The sequence below is a fragment of the Larus michahellis genome, chromosome W (genome assembly GCF_964199755.1).
Source record: "Larus michahellis chromosome W, bLarMic1.1, whole genome shotgun sequence".
Lineage (NCBI taxonomy): Eukaryota > Metazoa > Chordata > Aves > Charadriiformes > Laridae > Larus > Larus michahellis.
In genome coordinates, this window is record NC_133929.1 from 11,620,613 (window position 1) to 11,636,000 (window position 15,388).

Here is a 15,388-nt window from a genome sequence, read left to right on the forward strand (position 1 = left end):
TGGCAATGAAGTAACTTGTCCCTGCTGACTCTGTCACAGAGATGATAGCAGCAATCAGATCTTTGGAGTCTTAGACTGGGGCTTGAAGACCACCAACTCTCTAACTCCAAACCAAACATAAATTGTCAAGGGTATAGGGGATTCAGGTGGCAGTGAATTGTGTACAATGAGCAAATAAGTTAATTTGCAATAATCATTGACAAACTTTTATCTATATTCAAAAACTAACATTTGAAAAGTTAAACCCACGCTCATGCCCTTTTTAAGATGTTTAGAATAAAACAAACTGCTTCTTGCAACTTCTGGAAACTTCTTGCTATGTTCTTCTTGGATCCTGGTTTTCCTATTTCTTGCTGTCCCTTAACCTGGCATTTTTAACAACAAACATTTCCGATGGAGGCCCTCAGAGCTGTTTCATTCAGACCTATTTCTTCTCTGGGGCACATGGTGCAATCTGGGTTGTTCCCAGGGTGAGATCTGTATTGGCTCACCAGCGGCAACTACTGAAGATATCCAAGGTGTGACCGATCCCTGAAACTCCGTCACGGGAAGAGAAAGAGGAGGTCTCAAGGAGTCATCAACTGCCTAAATGTCCTGTCACTGTTAAAGCTTAAATAAAGACAAAATTGTGGTGTTGCATAGCAGTTATGAGTCCAAACTGGTGTCCATACATTGAAGTTCTACAGAAAGTTTTGACCCAGATGGGCAAGAACTCTAAATACATCAGGCAGTTGAGGCTATTAATGTCCTTGAACTGAAATAGAGGAAACATTACAAATTAGGCAGGTAAATTGAAATCCAGTCTCCTGCTCCCTCATTCATTCTCCTTTCTGCTTTTTCAGTCATACAGGTTTGATTTCAATACACCTGGAGGGAAGACCACTGAACCAGTAAATTTTACTTCAGTTCCAGCTCATCAGTGACTGAAACTGGTTTGGCTTAGCTCCAATTCATACCATCCGGAATCTGCTAACCTTGAACTAGTTAGAAATTATTCCACTTGAAAAATACATTAAAAAATGAAAAGTCCATATGATGAAGGCATCACTAGAGACCACAGACCCCACCAGGAAGGGACTTCAGGCTACTTTTTCCTGGTCCTCTGTCACAGTCCAGTCAATGTTTGTGTTCCCAGTAGTGCCAACTGTAGCCCTGCTTGTTTAATTTAAGGAATTTAAGAGAAACTGAGCAGTTGAGCTCAGATCCGTGTTGTACTAGAGCAAAAGTAAAGAGAGCGGGAGATGGAATTTAATGACCAAAGGGGATCACAGACTTTCAGCCATGTGCACCACTGAAAATATATTTAGCACAGAAGCAGAAGGACATGGGTATTTCTATATAATGAGGTACATGAGGCTCACTGAGAGGGAGGCTGCAACACGCAGCCCTGGTGGGCTGTGGGGGAGTAACAGTAACAACAACACTCAGTGTGGCAGAATCACAGATCCTTTCAAGACCACTGCCTGGAGGTGGTGGCAGGGGGATTCAATTTGGTTTTAAGCCCATTCCGTTCTGGCTCTAGGTTTAATAAAGAATTTGAACGATTGCTCCGATTAAGTTCTGATATGGGGAAAAATACGGGTTTGAATTGGTTTTCACTTTTCGTTTTGTTTGCCATCTTGGAGTCCCACTTGGACATCTTATTGGATGAGGACAAGATGAGACACATAAGGTTTGTGCTGGAGGTGAGACCCTGATTCCAGTTGGCCGCTGAGCAGCACTGGAGGTGTTAGGGTCTGGTAGTGCTTTGAGACAAGTGCCTGAGCACAGCCTGAGCCATTGTAGCTCTACTGAGGGGTGTTTTAGTGTCTGGTAGCCGTAAGCATAGAAGAAAGAAAATGGGACAGGACTTTACCTGCACCTCATTTCTCCCTCTGGACTGAGCCCTCCTTGGGTTTGTGGGATAGCATTGAGAGGTGTCTTTCTGAGCCAGATTATACAGTGAAATAATTGAGAAAACTAGGCATGTAAACCAAGACACTCAACACCAAGCCCATTCAGTAGGATTTCTGACATTTTGCTGTGGGTCTATCCTCATGTTGCTGCTTGATGCAAGCTGGTTAAGGAGGGAAGGCCTTTCTCACCACGGCTGAGTCCCATGCCATCACATTATCCAACTGTTCCAGGTCAAGTGTCTTAATGACGTGGCACCTCTGCCTCTACTTCTGTTCAGTGCCTTCCCACATACTTCCACTGTTCATTTCCAACTTCCACAGCATTGTTTACTGCACTGCCAATGCCAAATAGGATTAAACCTGATAAAGAGAAGCAGATGCATTACATTTGGCAGAAAGCAAAAGGTCAGCATTTGGCACAAGGGTTTATTGTTTGTGACAAGGCTTTGGAATGTAATTAATTTTGCAAAGCCATGCCAATGAATGCCATTCAAACTCACCAGATACGCCAGGAAGGGAGATGCCAACTCTTTTTCCAAAAGGATGGCTTGATGCCTGCTGACTCTCATTTGTACAGCTCCATGGGTGTCGAATAAAATAATGTCTCTTTGGATGGCAATAAAGAATGGGCTATTCTCTGCCGAGTTACTGCATATGCAATGACAAAAGCAGCTTTTCTCTTGGTGATGGTGTAGTTTTTCTGTGTGAATGTGTTTTCATTTATTTATTTATCTATGCGGAGTCTTTGTCTACAATCAAATTCTGCACAAAACCAGCATTGTTCTGAAGTCACAAGCAGTCAAACACACAGGCACATGCAGACTAAGGAACCTGTACATCCACACAAATACTTGCTCATGCAGAATGGGAAACATGAGATAAAATGCAATTTCCTCATAATATGGCTTTATATCCAATTTTTGCTCACTGTGAAAACTTCTTCAGATGCAGATCTTGCTTCTGGCAAGGGGGAAAGTGTGATTATTATTTTTTTCTTTACCCAGTAAACTTCACTACAGCACAGATGGAATAATACAGGACACAATATGCAATAACAGGCAGCTGTTAGTGTTTCGTTTTACTGGGATTTAAAGTTTCTGAAAAGCTGTCAGCAGAGATGACAGGCTTTTAATGGGGTAGGTAGTTTAATCCTGCCAACTGGTGGCTGCTGTTAACGCAAAGCCCATCTTCTGCACTTGGCTATGTATGTCTGCAGGAGAAAGCTGGGGGAACCAGGTCAAGATGAAGCTGGGTGGGAGAAAAAGGCGCACACACCAAAAAAGCTAAAGAGTCCAAGAAACTCAGTCCTCCATAATGTGAAGAAGTTATTTCCAAATAAATTCAATTTTAGCACATTAGCATAATTTTTATAGCACAGATGATGCTTCTGCCCTGCCAATCTTCTGCCTCCTGCACACATCTCCTGCCTTATGCTCCTGCACAGCAACTGTGAGCTTCCAAAGGGATGTTTAACGTGAGTGGAGACAGGGAGGCAGCAGGGATGGCAAAGCAGCCTTGCTTCCCACCCCAGCCCCTACATGTCTCCTGATGTATACAACTATAGGACCAGTTTTGATGAACATCAGCGGGTGGCAGTGCATATAGAGCTATAGGTTTCTTCCTGTCCTTCAGCTTTCCACATTCGCCTCTTTCTTCCCCATTAGGTTCAAACCTCACCAGTTACTATTCGGACATTGAGTAGGTAGACACAAGTTACAGTTTAGGCCACATTAATATTATAGAGGGAATTATTCCTGCTCTAGAGAACACACTGGTCAGAATTCAGAAGAGAGAAGGGACAGGAAGCCAAGCTATCTTCCATCATCAAATGTATGCAAAATGAGCTAAGGATTTTTGTAGCTTCTAGATATGACATGGGAGGCCAGCTCTTCAATGCCTTTTTGTTTGCACATGATGGCATTTTGGTAATTAAAGATGTTTTCTTTCCTTGAGCACTTTTTCATTCAGCAGAACTGATTGTACCAGTGTGATTCTGCTCCCAGTCTCCTGTTGTCCCTGTACAGGCTCTTTCAAATCCCTGCAAACCCTGCTTCAGCCTCCAGCCAAAACTTGGCAGCTCTGTATTCTGTAAGATGTGTTTTCCCCAGACTAATTTTCAGAGAGGCTTTATCAGTTTTAATTAAAATGCTGCCATCTCTCTTGGTGCTTGCTGCTTGGACTACATGTAAGTTGCAAAACATAACTCACCCTTTGCAACACAGAAGTGTGAAGTGAAATATGATGCCCTGTGATGATGGTGCTAATAAAATAAACGATGCCTGATAATTTCTTTAATGTTTTAGAGTCTATTTTTTTGATCTGGTCATTGCTTATTTGGGCTCTCTCCTCTGAAAATATTAGCATGAGTTGATTATGCTGAAGGAAAGAGTCCCGTGGAAATTAGTGTCACAATCATACCTACTCAAAAAAAGCAAGCATCATACTCAAACACACAAACAACATGTCTTCCTCTGCCACTTTCATATAGCGTAAATCTTCAGCCATGGTATTGTCACCGTTTTGGGGCCTTAGACTTCAAATGAAGAGTAGACCAACAGGAGAAAATCAGTAAGAGAGCTATGGCCTGAGGTAGAAACCATGACCTATCAGAAAAGATTGATGCACATGAGGTGTTAGTTCAGGGAGGAAATGACAAGAAAGAATTGTGAGAACCTTAAAATGTGAAAAAAACAGTTGGAAATAAGACAGGAATAAGCCATTTTCCATGTCTATCAAGGATAGCAGAGTCAGCCTGGTCTTAAATTGTAGGAAAGGAGATATAGCTCTGAGATGAGGAAAATGTTTCCAGCTGTTAGGGCAATGAACACCACAGAGACTATGGGCCTCCATTGCTGAAGGTTGTTATGAGCTGGTTAGACAAATAGCTGCCATGAATGGTTTAGAAATAATTGGACCTAACTAAATAATCTCTTGAGACTTCTTCCAGCCCATGGCTTTTGCCTAGATCCACCTTCCTTCCCAACATGATCAGAAGAAGGTGGTAAGAATGAAGACTGATCATGTGAATGTACTTCATGTCATAGAAATATTTATTTATTACACAAGGACATAATCATTAGGCCAGACCAAAACTCATTTTAGCCCAGTATCCTGCATCTGACAGTGATCAGTAACAGATGTTTTGGGAGAGAATATAAGAAATAGAATAAGTGCTGAGTGGTCACTTGACTGGTACATCTTCCCAGCTCTCAGCAGTCTGCAGCTTAGGGATTTCTGGAGACACGGGAAGCACACAGAGTTTGAAACCATTGTCTTGGCACCGTGTGTTACAAATCATCTGATATGTTCGACACAAAATAATGTAATAATAACAATTAATATAACAGAATTAATAAAACATCTTTTCCCATGGGATTATTTAAAGGTATCCCTAATTTCTTCTCCCAGGAAAGCAACTAAGGTGTTAAATACATTCCCACTCTCTGGTACTCTTCAGAAGCCAGCTGGGACCCAGGATATTTTTAACAGAGGAGTGAAAATGTTGAGGAGAGCAGGGAAAATGGTACTCAGTGGTTAGAAATTAAAAATTGTGACTTTCCAACTCTATTTCTTCCTCAGAGTTCTGAATTTTGATAAAGCATTCTGGAAGACATAGCTCAGACCCTTCAACCTGTCAATTTAAAGCCTTTAATGCTGGGTTTGAGATGAGCTTAATCTCTTCATCTCTAGAAGTCTTCTTGATGACAGAGGCAAGAGTCACTAGGTGTGAAATGCTGGAGAAGAAATGAGGGGCTGGACTCATAGACATTTAATTTCATTTTATTTTGTGTCTGTATCCTGGTTGTCCTCCAGCTGTCACTCCAGGAGGGTGAAGACTTCCCATAGTTTCTGCATCATATCTGTGAGCTCTGCAAAGATGTTCTGAACTCCCAAAGGTATCTCAAGTGGCATTATAGAACTAATCTGTGGGCAGCTGAATTAAGCCCAGAGTAAATGTCTCTTCCATGCTCATGTGTAATGATCTTCTTGTCCCTGTGATCATGGGGATGTCTGTTAGTCCAAGAAAGTTCTGAACACAGTCGCTTCCATTCACACTGGAAGCACTAATTTGTTGTAAAGAACCCCTCCTATATACCTTGTATACACAAGGGACTGAATTTAGACATGCTGAACCCATTTCTGGTTTAGAAAATTTAAACTGATGACTTTTATGACACTACTTAATGGTCTTATGGTTCTGTCCCTTAGGTGAAAAATCAGGTCAAAATAGAAACACCACAATGCAGATACTTTCCTTACCTTTAACTGTTTGTAGCATAGGGACTTAATAATGCTGTAGGGGCTCTCAGTGCCTGAACTCTCAGTTGCATCAAACGTTGGTTGAGCTAAGAGGCACACAGAGGTGACGTGAACCCAGGTCACAAAACATATTTGTGGCAGAACTGAGGATTCAAGCAAAGTCTTTTCCTTCTTAGCCCCTTTAGGTCATGGGCATACTGCTTCTCTGCAGGTAACAGTTTTTCCATTAGTCATTGAAAGTATTGAGGAAAGCAATTTTCATGTGCAGTATTTCTTTGTTGTAAGAATAGAAAGCAAAAGGGAAAAAAAAGGCCTCAAAACAATCCTCACCTTCCAGATAATCTTTACAATGCCATTTTAGCATTTTATAGTGTGTAAACAACACCTTGATGTTATTGCTCTGCCAGAAGGCTGATTACAACAGAAGGCAATAATAGGCCACACATGTGCCAAAGTCCAAATGCTACTTCAGGCTTGGTTTTTATAGAAGGACATATTTTCACATTCTTTATTGACTCCCCCTGTACCCCTCCCTCTATGTGCTGTTAAAGAAATGCCAACATAAACCTGGATAAAAATAAAGCCAGTTGGGGCATATTTTGTATGTTATTGTAGGATAAATAAAACTGTCTAAAGAAAGTATGCTATTAACCATGAATCATGGGGGAACCATGGCTCTTACTTGACTAGTGTTGGAAGGTATAAAACATTCTTTAAAAACAACAACTCTAACCCTATTTTAGGAACTATATATATATACACACATATATGATTTTATTTTCAGGTACTTCCAGAAAAATAATAAATGCAATGTAAAAGAAAATTGATGTTAGAACCTGGGCCTAGAGTTTCAGAAGAAAAGATCCCAAGTTTTTACACTGTTTTCTGAGTCTCCATCTGTCTCCTTTTGTCACTCTTGTCCTTTGCTTTCTTTCTTATTAATAATATGACCCCACTACTGGAACTTGAGCCATCCATACAGACTCATACAAGCAGGTGAGAAGCAACAATTCACATACACAGAACTGCAGAACAGGGGTAAGAGAGAAACATAGGTACAGAAATTAAAATATGAAGGACCATTATATCTGATACTCCTATACCCACCTTTTATTAACCTCAAAAGAACCACCTGGTTTGTTTTCTCATACTGAGCATTAATCAGACTGAGATGGCTCTGTGAAGATGTGGTCAGATTGAAGATTTTTCCTAAGATGCAACACTATGTAAATGCAGCTGTCTTGCTTTCCAATCTTGCCCAGATTCAGGAGCTGCCTAGCTGCTTTCACAGGGATGAGCTACTAAGTCATGGGAGCATGAACTCATTAGCATTTGCATTGGGTGAATCCAGAGGGAATTGTAGAGACTCATGAGACAGGCTTCAACACTAGATTTAGATGACTGAAATTTGTGTGCCATCTAATTAGATGTCTGAGCACTCAGAGTTGAAGGAGATCTAGCCAATAAAGTCAATAAAGCTTAGAGAATGAGTCAGATGACGCTGGACGCTAATGCTTAGGCATTAGTCTTATCCCTAATGGCTGGCCAATAGTCCAGTGGGCTGCACTGATATCCAGGGATGATCTCAGTTGCTCACATAGGCAGGCATCTTGTACTATTTCAGAAGGTCTAGGGTGTCTTGCATGACCTCCAAATGACTTTCTAGGAGCGAATATTGAAATATCTAGCAATATCTTGCAGATATCTAGTATACAATAAGACATCTCAAATAGCACTTGAAACCTATATTTAATCAACTGAATCACTTGTGACTTATGGGTATGACATAGAACTTAGATGTAGCTATCTTTACAAGTAGACACCAAAACTTACTTTTCTGATTCTGTACCTGAATCCCACTCCTTACGCATGAGTTTAGCCAAGGATGGTAAAATGGCACTAATCCAGACAATAAATCCTGTTGAACCAAGCTAACTTTGCATGGAACCAGAAATCAGAAATTGTGATACCAATAAAAGAACAGAAAAAATTATCAGGAAAACAAGTTCCATCTATAGGCCATGATGGTAAGAGGTCAAGGGGGAGCTCTAAAGAACTATTTATTAGCTGCCTTCCAACACAATGTTTGTACCCTTTCCAACTCAGGGTGGTAGGGCCTGAGCCTGAGCCCCATCACATATCTTTACTTCTTCAGACCAAGACCATGATACCAACATAAGCAGCCACCACAGAGGTGACTGCCTTGAAATAATACTTGATTCTTACAGCAGTTCGAGAACTTTCAGAAGAAAAACTCCTAAAAACTGAAACAAGCAGAAGCTTGTTTGAACTGTTTTTAAGAATAATTGTAATTGTTTTCTCATTAAGTAAAATTTTAATCCAGGATTTTATTCTTGTACAAAAATACAGAGAAATAAATAGTTCCCTCAAATAAGGTGTTTTATTCAAACTCTGTCAGGCTGCTTCAGCATAATTCTTTAACTGTCTTTGATTTGAGTACTTAGAAAGTTGGCATCTTATGTGCCTTTTCATGAGTGCTTTTTTGTTCAAAAGGTTATTGCTGTTGAAATGTATTGCTCAAATTTTCTTGACAGGCATTCCAAAATACATGTATGTGATCAGAGAGATGAAGTAGTGAAAATACTGTGCTTCCAAAGCACTTATAATTACACTAAAACACAGTAATCATATTCTTAAAGGAAAATTTGCAGATATTAGATGCACTATAGTAAACAAAATACCTAAATAAACATTGACTATGTCTTCATTAATTCTTAAGGTCTTCAGAAAAGGGGAATAACCCTCCTTTGAGCAAACCTCCACTGCTTTTTGTTTGTTTGTTTTTGTTAAACTCATCTTTTTCCTGAGAAATCTCCTTTTGGATATAAAATTCTTGATTCTTTGTTGATTTACATAGTGATGTACACACATAAACCAAGTACAAGTGATGAGGAAATAGAAATCTTCAATGCATACTGGAGGTGAATATTTTTCTTATTGCTAATTTGTACCATTTCACTGAGTGTCGTATGAAATGAAAAGTTTTTTGTTTGTTTGGGGTTTTGGTTTTTTGTTTTTTTTTTTTTTTTTTTTTTTTTTTTTTTCGGGGGGGGGGGGAAGGTGGTGGTTGAGAAATTCACCTCCAGGAAGGTAATTTTAAAAGAATCTTAGCAAAACAATAGAGAACCCTGTTGCTGGCTGTGGAATGCAAAAACAGGATCTGAAACAGTCCTAAAACCAACCAGCAATGAAGTAAAAATCCAAGTTTAAAGTCTTGTGATTTTTGAAAAACCTTTGGCTGTTAATAACTTCAGATGTTGTGGAGTGGTAAAAAAGATTCTCAAATGAGGGCAACATTTTTAGTGACTATGAGGTCAGTCCAGGCTGGCTGCTGCGGGTGCTTGACTTGGACAGTGTTGGTGTCGTAGCCTACCTTGGTAGGGTACTCCTTATCTAAATTTGATCGTCTGAGTATTAGAAATACAAGTCTGAGCCAGTTACTCCAGGCTCTGTTTGAAGTGAATAGAGAGAAATTGGCACACCCAGTTGGGTGACTTATGCTTCATCTTATAAGATGCAATGAATTGCTTTCTGAACACACCTACTTTCCTCCACCGAATGTAAATGGACCTGAGGGATCTACTCACTGACTCTAAACACTTAACTTGTAACAGCCTAAGTTAAGCAGACAAATTTTGCCTATTATGTCTGAGTTCAAGAGGGTGATGAACAGTACAGGCTGCCTCCTCCTCACCCTGCCAAAACCTTGCTGTCTATACAGCTAATAGAGAGAAGCAGTCTTATTACCTGGGTTGACACTTGTAGTAGAATTTTACTGCCCTTGCTTCTCAGCATTATCTTGCTAAGTCTATGAGGTTCTGGTGAAATTTTTATAAGGAATCTGATTTTGCTGAAGTTCTCAATATTCTCTCTGGGAAGTGGCAGGAAAATGTTTCTTTTCTATTCATTTTCATACATTTTTACATGTATGTTCTATATGTCTGTATTGAAATCGCAATGGCTGAGAAGGATTAAAATGTTTATAAACATTTGAAATGAATCTACCTGAAGTGTGCAGTAGTGTGGATAGATTACCTCTCTCTTCTTTTCCATGGCAGCAACTCCTGCAACACATAACTACAGTGCATTAGTGGAGCCTCATAACACAACATGGGACTTACAGTCTAGTTCGTCTGCCAAGCCCACTGTGAAGTGAGGTAGGAAAAGGTTAGAGGAAATACACCTATCATCAGGCACTGTGTTAAAACATCACCCGGAACTACTCACATCACACAGAGCCAAAAGGTATTAGTTTGGTATTTCCAGAGCTTTTTGGTAGTCTGCTGCAAAGGATGTCATCATCTGGAGCTTCAATCATGATTTAGGATAAAAACAGTCCTGCAGTGTCCTGTGAAATAGTCATTCTAACGTTGTACCAGCTGTATTAGTAAGACAACTCCAGAATATGCCATTCAATACACAGCATTAGGAAAGCAGTATTAATTTATAACAAGTTAAAAATCATCTGCATTCACTGCTATCTATTGATGTATTGCTGTCCTTTGAAAAATTTGTGATAGTGCAGTATTTTATTCAAGACCTATGATGTTGCACAAACTTGATGAATAATAACTTTGATGAAAGAATAACTTGATGAAAGAAACTTCTGTCCATGCAGATAAAGATGGCGGTGAAATAAAAGTACTTCAAAGTGTCCAATAAAATTGTCATAAAAGGTAAGTCCAAGGTGGGAACAAAAATCAGATCTTTCTAAATTCTGTTTATGGGCAGCACCATCTCCCTGTACATGGTTGCCATCCATCTGTGACCACACAAGGCTTCTTCTGAAGCTTCAGGCAGCCCTAGCCACCAAAGAAGAGCATCACACAGGCACTCCCAGAGAAACAGGCTTGGTGATAATGCCCATTATAAGCAAGGCTCGATTTAAATGTGGAGCTAGAAGTAGAGAAAGTAGTCATCTAAAAAGTGGTAGAGACAAATGAATCTTTACAATCTATTCCTTTTTTTTTAATTTGAGAAAACTATGTATTTTGCTTTATGTTACAGTTAATTCTGGGACTATCGGATAATTGACAAAGTTGACAGTGGAGAAAGAAGGGAAACAAATATGACAATAACAGGGTGTGAAAACTTAATTATAAGGATGCATTTTTTTTTAACTTGAAACAGATTAATCTCCTTTAGTGTTGGCTATTTAAATGTTAGAATCATAGAATCATTTCAGTTGGAAAAGACCCTTAAGATCATCGAGTCCAACCGTAAACCTAACACTGCCACGTCCACCACTAAACCATGCCCCTAAGCACCACAGTACCTAGTCTAAGCTCATTTGTTCCTCTCCATCATCAGTGGATAGAGACAGGTGTACATACAGACCTCTCGGACCCTTATGGTATGATGAGTTAATCTCTGGATGCATCTGTTTATCTTCCTTCACCACAGAGGATAACCGACATGTAAATGCCTTAGGCTACAGTCCTAACATTTAAATGATTAACACTACAGTAGGCGAATCTATTCCAAAACACTTAGGCTCAGTTAAACAAGTTCGAGATTTTGATTAACTCCAGTACTAATACACTTGAAAATGCTTATTTCTCTGTTCTCTGGTTCTGTTACTCACCATGTGATTGTTGCACTAGTACATGTTGTTATGAAGCAAGTAAGTGAAATTTATGCACAGATTAGTGCCAGAAGACCCTTATAATAGTCATCTGCTTTAGGATGAGTGCCAAGGGGTTTTGGTCACTTTTCCACCACGAACCAGATACATACCTGTGTTGAGCACAGTAGATTGAAACTCTTAGGAAAGACAAAACACTTTTTCTGGGACTCACAAGCTTCCTGATTTTGTGCAAACTAGAAAAAAAATAAAAGTAAAACTTGTTTCCTGATATTTTAGTATTTCAGCAACTAGTCCTGATTTCACAGAAGGGGCAAATAGGAAAAAAAAGGGGTTTTAGAACTGAGGATTTTGGGCCATGGTCAAAACAAAGTCTCATTCTTATCACATCTGGACTGATTTTCTCATCGTAGTATGGATGGACACCAAGAGACACTTCAGAACATCACTACCTATAACAGTTACTTAATAGGTTGGTGACAAGGCTACCACAGCGATTAAAAATATGTGCTATTTGATAGCACATTTTCCCAGATTTATTCCAAGGAAAACATCCATTCAGCTGTTCCTGGAGTAACCTGGGCACACTGATTACCTTAATTATTTCAAGATACTGTCATTTGGCACACAGCTGAACATTTTCTAGGAGTTTTACTGCAACATGTAGACTATGAGAGTTGGCTGTCTAATCACTTAAGATATCACAACGAATTTAGTAAAGGGCAGTTCTGTAAAATTATGGAATGTGGGGGTTTTTGGTTTTTTTTGTTTTTTTTTTTTATTCTGGAGTCACGAGCATTACTTGTGCATGCTTCTCAAGTGTCATGCAGCTCCAGTCATCAGCCAAAAGAAATTTGGCCTGAAAAGTTTCATTGATTCCAGCAACTGTTTCATGTTTTCATGAGATTCTAACTAGTGAACAAATAAAAACAGTAATCAAAGTAAATTTTCCCAGAATTTATCACACAATGATAGCTTATGGATACATCAACCAAATCATCTGTGGTAGAGATTCATCTTGTGCAGTTTTAGATGTTTACACTGTATCTGTCTACTATTGATATGGTTATTCTATGCTTCCATTATAGCCAATGAAAGTCAAGAAACTTTGACATATGCAAGAGATTCATTTTAGGATTGAGTGTAGCTAAGGAAGAACCTTATTACAGTCCTTCACCATCTACTAAGAAAGGCTATAGAAAAGACCAAGCCAGATGCTTCTTAGAGGTGCTCAGTGAAAGAACAAGAGACGGCAGACTCCAGTTACAACAAGAGAGATTTCAACTGAGTAGTAAAAAAGTGCTTCCCAACAAGGGTGGTTCACCACTAGGACAGGAGCCCAGAGAGGCTGTGGTATCTCCACAAACTTAGGAGTCCACAAAAAGCTTGACTGGACAAATGAGCAGATCTTTCTTTGGATTTGGCCTGGTTTTAGGCAGGATTGGACTAAGTGATTTGCACAGGTCTTTTCAAACTTAAATTTTTCCATGTTTCCATGGATTGTATCCCTGATATGATGACTTCACCCCATTGAGTTCCCTATGGTGACTAGCTAAAAACAGACACGGCAGGCTATAGATAATTATCTTTTATCAGTTTAATCTCAACCTTCATGCCTAGAGCAGCAGATTAGCTTCACAGATTGAAAAGGAGACCTTCAGTCTTTTATCATCTGAAGTGATGGTCTTTCGAACTCTATTATCATTACTGTTTATTACGAAAATATAGAAGACCAAGTTTACACTTTTTTTTAAGCTTATTTTTGTGCACTTGTACAGTCATTGGCATCTATAACCACAAGGAACTCAGGTCAGAGTCTTATTTCTTAGGTGAATGTATAGACTGAATAGCGCAAACTAACATTTTCAAAGTAACACAAAAGCATCAGGAACTGAACTCCCAGAGAAAGTAAGGACATTTTAAATTTCCAGCCATGGTAAAACTAACTGCATATCAAGAAAAATTATGCCTGAGTTTTGGACAAAATGCATGTCTGTGCAGGTACCAGATCCCTCAGAAATATACTGCAAAGAATAATTCTGCAGTGGCAGGTGGAGGTACTGGATTAGTTAATGAATACCTAGCATCTGTTACTCTCTAAAGGAAGAAACTATACACACAGCTTTGGAAGCCTACAAAGAATTTTCAATGTAGTAACTCATGATATTGTTGACCAGAGCTGCCTGGCAGAAAAGGACCTGGGGGGTGTTGGTCGACTGCCGGCTGAATATGAGCCAGCAGTGTGCCCAGGTGGCTAAGGTGGCCAACAGCCTCCTGGCCTGTATCAGGAACAGTGTGGTGAGTGGGACTAGGGAAATGATTGTTCCCCTATACTCGGCACTGGTGAGGCCCCCACCTTGAGTACTGTGTCCAGTTTTGGGTCCCTCACTACAAAAAAGACATTGAGGTCCTGGAGTGTGTCCAGAGAAGGGCAACAAAGCTGGTGAGGGGTCTAGAGAACAAGCCTTATGAGGAGCAGCTGAGGGAGCTGGGATTGTTTAGCCTAGAGAAAAGGAGGCTGAGGGGAGACCTTATCGTTCTTTACAACTACCTGAAAGGAGGTTGCAGAGAGGTGGGGGTCGGTCTCTTCTCCCAAGTATCAGGCGATAGGACAAGAGGAAATGGACTCAAGTTGCACCAGGGGAGGTTTAGACTGCATATTAGGAAAAATTTTTACACTGAAAGGGTTATGAAGCATTGGAACAGGCTGCCCAGGGAAGTGGTTGAATCACCATCCCTGGACGTATTTAAAAGACGGGTAGACATAGTGCTTAGGAATATAGTTTAGTGATGGTTTTTGTCAGAGTGTCGCGGTTTGGCCTCAGACGGCAACAAAAAACCACGTGCCACTCACTCGGGCCTTCCCAATACAGGAAGAATCAGAAGAAAAAGGCAAAACTCATGGGTTGAGACAAAGACAGTTTAACACAACAGCAAAAGGAACAAGAAAACAACAACAATAACATGGATAGAGGAATATACAAACACGATTACGGAACCGCCGCTCACCAACCCAGACCCGGGACAACCCCGCCTGCTCCAAGCGGGGACTTCCTGCCCCCTCTCCCAGCAGCTCAGGGTGGGCATGGCTCACATGGGATGGAATACCTCTGTCCCTGCCAGAGCCTGGGGAGAATTAACCCTATCCCCGCCGGAACCAGGACATTATCCACCCCTTATTCCATACCATCTATGCCATGCCCAGATCTTAAAGGTTCCAATGAATTGCCACCACTTTCTCCTGTCATATATATATGTGTGTGTGTGTGTGTGGACATACATACTCATACAGATATAATGCCCTTTGTCTGTCATAGAATCATAGAATTGTTAGGGTTGGAAGGGACCTTAAAGATCATCTAGTTCCAACCCCCCTGCCATGGGCAGGGACATCTCCCACTAGATCAGGCTGCTCAGAGCCCCATCCAGCCTGGCCTTGAACACTTCCAGGGATGGGGCTTCCACCACCTCTCTGGGCAACCTGTTCCAGTGTCTCACCACCCTCATGGTGAAGAACTTCTTCCTAACGTCCAGTCTGAATTGACCCATCCCTAGTTTTAATCCATTCCCTCTAGTCCTACCATTACCCGACATCCTAAAAAGTCCCTCACCAGCTTTCTTGTAGGCC